Source organism: Cynocephalus volans, chromosome 10 (genome assembly GCF_027409185.1).
Source record: "Cynocephalus volans isolate mCynVol1 chromosome 10, mCynVol1.pri, whole genome shotgun sequence".
NCBI classification, from domain to species: domain Eukaryota; kingdom Metazoa; phylum Chordata; class Mammalia; order Dermoptera; family Cynocephalidae; genus Cynocephalus; species Cynocephalus volans.
In genome coordinates, this window is record NC_084469.1 from 698,245 (window position 1) to 705,989 (window position 7,745).

At 42.0% G+C, this 7,745-nt stretch overlaps 1 non-coding gene across 1 annotated transcript; it reads left to right on the top strand.

Moving 5' to 3' along the window:
- The first annotated feature begins 6,232 nt into the window (after window positions 1-6,232).
- Window positions 6,233-6,339, top strand: LOC134389768 (U6 spliceosomal RNA). Its single transcript, XR_010024744.1, has one exon. It is a non-coding gene; the product is annotated as a U6 spliceosomal RNA (small nuclear RNA).
- Window positions 6,340-7,745: the final 1,406 nt, after the last annotated feature.

Sequence of the window (7,745 nt, forward strand, 5' to 3'; positions counted from 1 at the left end):
ATGCTGCCCTCTGTTCCTGCCTAGTGTCCCGGGTGTGCTCTGTTTCTTCAAGAGGCCAAATTGAAAACCTGGACTGCAAGCAGGGTCAAAAGTTTCTCCACAGCTAAGGCACCATATTTCTGTTCTCAGATGGTCTCCAGTTATTTAAAGGACAGCGACTTCCACTTCTGGTCAAAGACTGTAGGGAAGTACTTGATTTAGGAGCCTAAATCTTCAGGATCGAAAGGGCAAAGCAGCTTCTTCTTAGTCTGTGGTGGATTGTCCGGGCCCCATTAGGGTCTTATATACCCTAAAGGTGAGGATTACAGTGATGGCTAATATGCATGCATACACTGTGATAAGTACATTCTTTTGTTTAATCCTCATGACAACCTTACGAAGTGGTAGACGTTATTATTAATCTCATTTTATAAATGAGGAAACTGAGGCCAACAGACTTAGATTCAAACCCTGGTTTGACTGACTGGTATCTGTGTTCCTAACCATTGCACTGTCCTGCCTTTTGTGATAGTTTATAGGCTGGTGTAGAATCATCCTATTTCTGAGGACTTTTGGAGTCCCTGGATGAGCTCATGATTGTCAGAGGTTGTGGCACGTTGAATACCTGTGTAGAGAGGGTAGATTGTATCCTTGGAGTGGGGGTAAGGGGTGTCAGCCTCAACTGGCCTAAATATACTTACAAAGTGTCCCCATCACCCAAGTCAGGGTAATTGGCAACTTCTGCCTGCCCTCAGGATGTCTGGGGTCAAAACCAGAGGGTCAGGCTGAGTGGATCAGAAGGATTGGGGCTGGCAGAGCTCAGCACAAGGGTGAAACACCAGCCCAAGAAAGTTTCTGCCACTCTTACTGGGGCTGAAGAGTACTGAGGAACTTTGGGCAAATTGAGATCCCCCCCTTTTTACATTAGAGCATACTTGCTCACTATTGGCCTGGGGATATACTTTTCCTCCCATGAACCATTTATCTTTAATAAAGCTCTGCATGTGAACAGAGTGAGCACTATACAGGTCAGACCCCTATGAACAGAGGGGATCCTTGTAGGACTGATGCACAGGCAGGCAGTCAGAAGCCAGGCCCTGGGTTGCCTGAGGGATGGCAGGGAGGCCACAAGCCTGTCACCATTGCAGTCAAAGCAGCCAGGCTGTCACTATCAGTTGCCAGTGTCTGCAGGGGGCTGACTCAGGGAGAGCCAGCCTGGTTGGTATCAACCAGCTGCCTGTTCTCTCAGTAGGGAGGAAGATGACTTCAGCAAAAACCAGTGTACACCTGGTCCCTTCTCAGCTTCACTTCCTCCTTCTGCACCACTGGGTACCTGGTCTCAGTTCTCTCCCTTAACTGCCCCCGCCCCTGATGACCAACCCTTCTTCACTTGGGGCATGTGCAGGAATAGCTAGTGATGAGTGGGGGTCATGAGCTGGCAAATGTAGAGAGGCTGGTACATATTAATGGCCAGCTGGCCCACTTCCAGGCCACAAGCAGGTCCTCCTTTGCAAGATTCTGTTAGGCAGAATGTAGAGTCCCAGGCAGGAAGAAATACCCAGGTAGTCCAGAGTAAAAGCCATGTCTAGATAGTACTACAGTCACCAACCCAGAGGGGTGAATAAATACCCTGGGAGGGAGAAATGGATCCGCAAAGATGTCTCCTTTTTCTGACTGCTGAGCACCAGGCATTGTAAGAACAGACTCACACTTCAATGCCAACTTCAGAACCAGGTCCCTCCCACAAGGCTATTTCCAGATCAACCATCACCCCACACCAGTGCAGCCCCTCCCTGTTCTTGGCCAGCAGCAAAACCCAAAGTGTGTCAACTAGAGGGCAGTGGGAGGCCAGGTGGAAAGGGAAGGAAGCCTCTGGGAATCAGGGCAGCAGGTGGTGCTGGTATTGAAAAGTCCCTGTGGTCTGAGAAACTACAAGCCACAGAGATAACTGTCCCTGCTGAGAGACAAGCGTTGCTGTGGAAAAGTTGGAGAGAAAGCAGAATGCTCAAGCCTGGAACAGGAACTTCTTCTTGACTAAAGGAATAAGAGGAAATTAGCCATTTAAAGGTAATGTTCCCAGAACACTCCATTGTCATGTGACCCCAGGGACTCTCGAACATGCATGAGACAAATCTATAGCAGGAAGCACATAACCAAAAACAGTTGTGTGAAGGAATCTGAAACTTACGGATCGCAACTTTGGGAAGCATATTGAGATGAGGTAAAGAGGTGACAAGCACAGTGGGCACACACACTGGACAAAGTGTTTGGTGGGTCAGTCTAGTAAGCCTTATCCATGGTCTCTGCCAGTTTGCAAACATTCTAGATCTCCCTAGAATTGGGCACTCAGTGGAGAGTCGGTTACAATCCAACATACAGTACACGGTCCAGCAATGCCCATCTCCAACACTTGCTCCCTTTCCATTCCCTCTCAGGCATCTTAAGCAGGGAAGGGGCTGCCCTAGAAAAGTAACGAAACATTTTCAATCGACATTCTGGTTAACCAACTCATCATTTATAAGTTTTAATTAAATTCCACAGGGCCAAATAACCACAGTGTAAGAGGTAAAATCAAGTTTCTTGCAAAGCTACAGGCCCCGGCAGTTAGAGTCCAACAACCCATGAGACCCAGTTGGAAATGTCCTCCTCATATCTCACTGGCATTATTATCTTAGTGATGCTGGCCATGGAAGCTGGAGGTAGCCATTCTTCCCTCCAACCCTCAAATCCATTACTGAGTTATTAATAGGGGACCAACTCATTCTGGTTTTAGCACTGAAACTTTGACTCCTGAGAAACCCCTCAGATTTGGTTTTAAAAATGAAATGCCCACATTCCCTCAGTCATAGGAAAATTAGGACAGTTGGTCACCCCAAATTAAAGAACACCACAGAGAATGACTGGAAAATCTTGAAGCAGTATGTATGAGGGATTAGGGCTGAATTAAGGCCTGGTAGACATTTGTTCATAAATTAAGCAAGCTTTTATTAAAAACAGAGACCGAGTTGCCCATCACTAAGCTTCCTAATGAACCCAACTTAAAGAGGCTCCCAATTTTATTGGAGAGGGGAAGTAGCATTGTTGCCATCTGTACAGCATTTTACCCTGCATGATGCACTTTCTCAAGCATGAATCATCTGGGCCCTTAGAGGGAGGATTTTTGTCATTTATCATCATAGGGAAATGGGCTCAGGAAGGTTAAGTAACTTGTCCAAGACCACACAGCTGTTAAGTGAAAGACACACTTGACCTCAGGTCCTCTGGCTCCAAATCAATTCTTTCTGCCACACCCAGTGTCTAAGAAGTGCTCAGAGGTTTCCTGTGGCCTGAATTGCAGTTGCAAATTCTTGAGCTGAGAAGGAATGTGATGAAATCTGTATTTTAGGATGGTTAGTTTGGAACTGGCTTGAAGAGTAAATTGGTACCATTTAGTGTGAAGTGAAAAAGCATTCAGTGGTATTTCATTTTTGTTTAAAAAATATGGATATAGAGTTATCCTTCAGTATGTGGGAGATTGGTTCTAGGATCTCCCTTAGACACCAAAATTCATGGATGCTCAAGCCCCTGATATAAAGTGGGGTAGTATCTGCATATTACCAATGCATATCCTTCTGTGAACTTTAAGTCATCTTTAGATAACTTATAATACCTAATACAACGGAAATGCTATGGAGGGCCAGCCTGTGGCTCACTCGGGAGAGTGTGGTGCTGATGGCACCAAGGCCGCGGGTTCGGATCCCTATATAGCGATGGCCGGTTCGCTCACTTGGGAGAGCGTGGTGCTGACGACACCAAGTCAAGGGTTAAGATCCCCTTACCGGTCATCTTAAAAAAAAAGAAAAAAAAGTAAATGCTATGTAAATAGTTGTTATACGGTATTGATTAGGGGATAAAGACAAGAAAAAAGTCTGTATACTTTCGGTACAGACCAAAGTTTTTTTCAAATATTTTTGATCTGTGGTTGGTTGACTCTCCAGATGTGGAACCCACAAATATGGAGGGCCGACTATATAGAAAGAGATAAAGATCGAGATATATAGAGAGATGGAAACAAGACTGAAAACAAGTATAATAAAATATTAATAGGAGTTACATTTGGCCAGTGGTATTATATGTATGTTTTTCTATATTTTCCAAATGGTCTGTGATGGATATATTTTACTTTGATAACCAGAAAAAATAAATTTTAAGCGTAAATGAGTAGAAGTGTAAACAGGGAGAGAAACCAGAGGTAAAGAGCCCACACATGGATAATGCCAATAAAATAGATATGAAAAACAGATGCCAATAACAGAACAGAAGAAGAAACCTATGGTGTTATTCCACCAAGATCAATGGTTCGGATCCCCGTGCCAGCCAGCCACCAAAAAAACAGAAGAAGAAGCAACCTAATTGCTTGGGGGTGGATACATCTTATTTCTCACGGATTCTTACCCTCTATCTGAAAACTATGGGAGACATGAGAGTTTAGGATTATTTCAAAATCAAGTGGATATATTTGATTTAAGTTTAGAATTCCATAAGAATAGCAAGCAAGGAAAGAAGCTCACTATTTTTCATATTATGGACAACAAAAAAGTTAACATCCTAAATTAACTTTTTATAATATATTGCATTAGTATACAATTAACATACAATATATATACAGCCCTGCACTGCTTAACGAAAGATCAATTCTGAGAGATGTGTCATTAGGCAATTTTGTCACTGTATGGACATCATGGAGTGTATTTACACAGACCTAGAAGGTATAGCCTAATTCACACCTAGGCTATGTGGAATAACCTACTGCTCCCAGGCTACACACCTATGCAGCATGTTACTGTATCAAATACTGTAGGCAATTGTAACACAATGGTAAGTATTTGTGTATCTAAACATACCTAAACATGAACAAGGTAATGCTTTGCACTACTGTGAAGGTTCCGATGTCACTAGGCGATAGGAATGTTTCAGCTCCATGCTAATCTATGGCACTATCATTGAGTATGTGGTCTATTGTGGGCCAAAACGTCATTGTGAGGCACATGACTGTATTTATAATGTTTATAATATTTACAATTAATATACAATATCTATATATTAATATACAATATAAACGGATATGAAAAATTTTAACAAAACTATTAAAGTGATGGATAGTTAAATACTTAAAAAGCTAGAGAGGGATTGCTGAAAGTATATAATTTTTGCATGTCATCATGTTTTATTCTTGTGGTTTTTCAATTAAATAAAATGTCTCAAAGTTGTTCAATTTTAAGTGCTATATGTATACAAAACAATATTGAAAATACAAAGCCATATTGAAAATATTGCTGAGCATTGCCTGTACATCAAGCACTGTTCTAAGCACTCTGCATATACCAGTAGAGCTCATTTAATTTCCACAACCACCGTACGGACAGGCGCTGCTATATCCCAGTTTTTACAAAGAGGAAACTGACACTGAGAGGAAAGTGAGACTCAGGGTCACACAGAGAGTCAGTGGTCGAGGTAGGTTTCTCAGCTTTCCTAGAAAGAGAAAACTTAGGAGGAGTCACGATAACTGCCAAATATTGATGGGCTGTCAATTGCAAGAGGTGGGTGGACGTATTCTGTGACACTCTAGGAGCAGAACAAGGACCACTGGAGAGAACTACATTGGGGCAGATTACAGCTCCCCAGCAGAAAGAATTTCCACATGAGCAATACTGTCCCCGGGCAGATGAGTGGCTCTGAGGACTATGAATCCCCCTCCACTGAACTCAGCAAGTTCTGCATGAGGGCTTGCCTGCAATAGACAGATCCATTTATTTATCCAGAGTAAAGGAAAGGGCACTCTGGAGAGCCAAGTTCACGTACAGTTATGTACATGACTCACAGGTGAGCCTGTCAAGTTTTGATTCACAGTCTACTTACTCTTACTTGGGACAAAATTCTAAACTGCTTAGGTGTGTAAATTCCTAGACCAACACAAATTTGAAGGAGAAAGGAAGGGCTAGTAGGGACTCTAAAGTAAAATCAGTTAGGAGCAGAGCTATCATCCTGATAAGGAGAGATATTACGAAAAGCAAAAGCAATAAGCAGCCATTTGGCTTAGGGGCAAACATACCTTCAAAGGAGTCTGGGGCAGTGCAGCAAAATAGAAATGTTGGTGCTCATGGCACATGCCTTGAGTCGATAGGAAAGATTAAATTTTGTTCAGTATAATCCATTTAAGAAAGGAGACATAAATAATATATTTTACAAATATTTCCATTGAAAATAGTTGTTAGTGCTAGGTTTGGCAGCACATGAACTAAAATTGGAATGATACAGAGAAGATTAGCATGGCTCCTGTGCAAGGATGACATGCAAATTCGTGAAGTGTTCCATATTCTTCAAATAATCCAATTAAAAAATGGGCAAAGGAGCTGAATACACATTTTTCAAAGGAAAAAAAGAAAAAGGAAGGAAGGAAGGAAAGAAGGAAGGAATGAGGGGAAGGAGGGAGGAAGGGAGGAAGGAGACCACACACTAATACATTGAACTTTCAGAAGGAAAGAACAAATCTATGGTTACTAGAGGTGGGAGTGGGGGAGGGAGAGGAGGGTTGAGGAGGCATCAGGTAAGGGGCATAAAGAATAATTACAATTTGTAATAACGAATATGCTAATAATATTGACTCGATCATCACACGTTGCACACAGGTAATGGTAGTTAATGCTGTACCCCCAAAATATGTACAATCAATTATGCTTCAATAAAGAAGAAAAGAAAAGAATTTTTAAATGTTTTGAGTTATGGGACCTAGACAGATAAGCCTGGTTATCTGGAAAAAGTTTTAAGTTTCTTATCTACATGGGACATCTTTTTTTTTTTTTTTTCCTGATAAAAATGAAAGGGTAAAACAATGAGAGTCCACTGCTTTTCCACTGCAAGAGGCAGCAACCTTCCTCAGGGCTACTGGCACTCTGTTCACTGTTTTCCTGGCAATTCCCCCTCCATATTGTAATAATGATGATTCACTTCCCCGCCTTCCCTGCTGGCCTATGCATTTCTTATGAGCTGGGACAGTGTCTTTTATCTCTGTTTCTCTGATATTTACTGCAAGTCCTGCACATTGTAGCTGTTCAACATTTGTTGAACAGATGAAAGAGTGATGTCAAAGCTGTAGCTTCTACTCGCCATTAAAAAACTTGCCACGTAATCAAATAATACTGTATGCCAGGACGAATTCATGTGTTCACCACATTTGCCTACAGATCAGGGATATTGAGACTTTAATACTAGATGGTTTTCAGAGAGGACTTGGAAAAGTGGGGGGTGAGATGTAATTTCTGCCACCAGAAATAAATTTTTTAAAAAATTCCTTTTATGTATGATATAAGTAAAGATATTCCAAGATTCTTACACCGAGTAGCTTATGGTATTAAGAACCAAATGGCTTGATGTAGCTGAATTTCTGATATTTGATCCTTTGGAAGTTTTCCTAATGGATACATTATACAAGGTGCCATTAGCACCTGAATGGAAACAAACTAGTGACTATGAGGATTTTATTTCCTACAAGATCAAAAAATAGTCATGAATCATGAACTGGATCTGTAGACAGCTGCACAAAACAGATTATCAGCAGAAGATATGGCAGTTCCAAGGCCCAACCCGCCGAGTCAGGGGTGGTCAGAACTGGCACAGCTGGAAGGTCACCCACAGGACAAAACAGAGTTGCCAACTGGATGTGTTCCTCTAAGACAACTTTGCAATAACAAAGGAGCACAGCCACGGTCAAGAGATGACCAGAAACA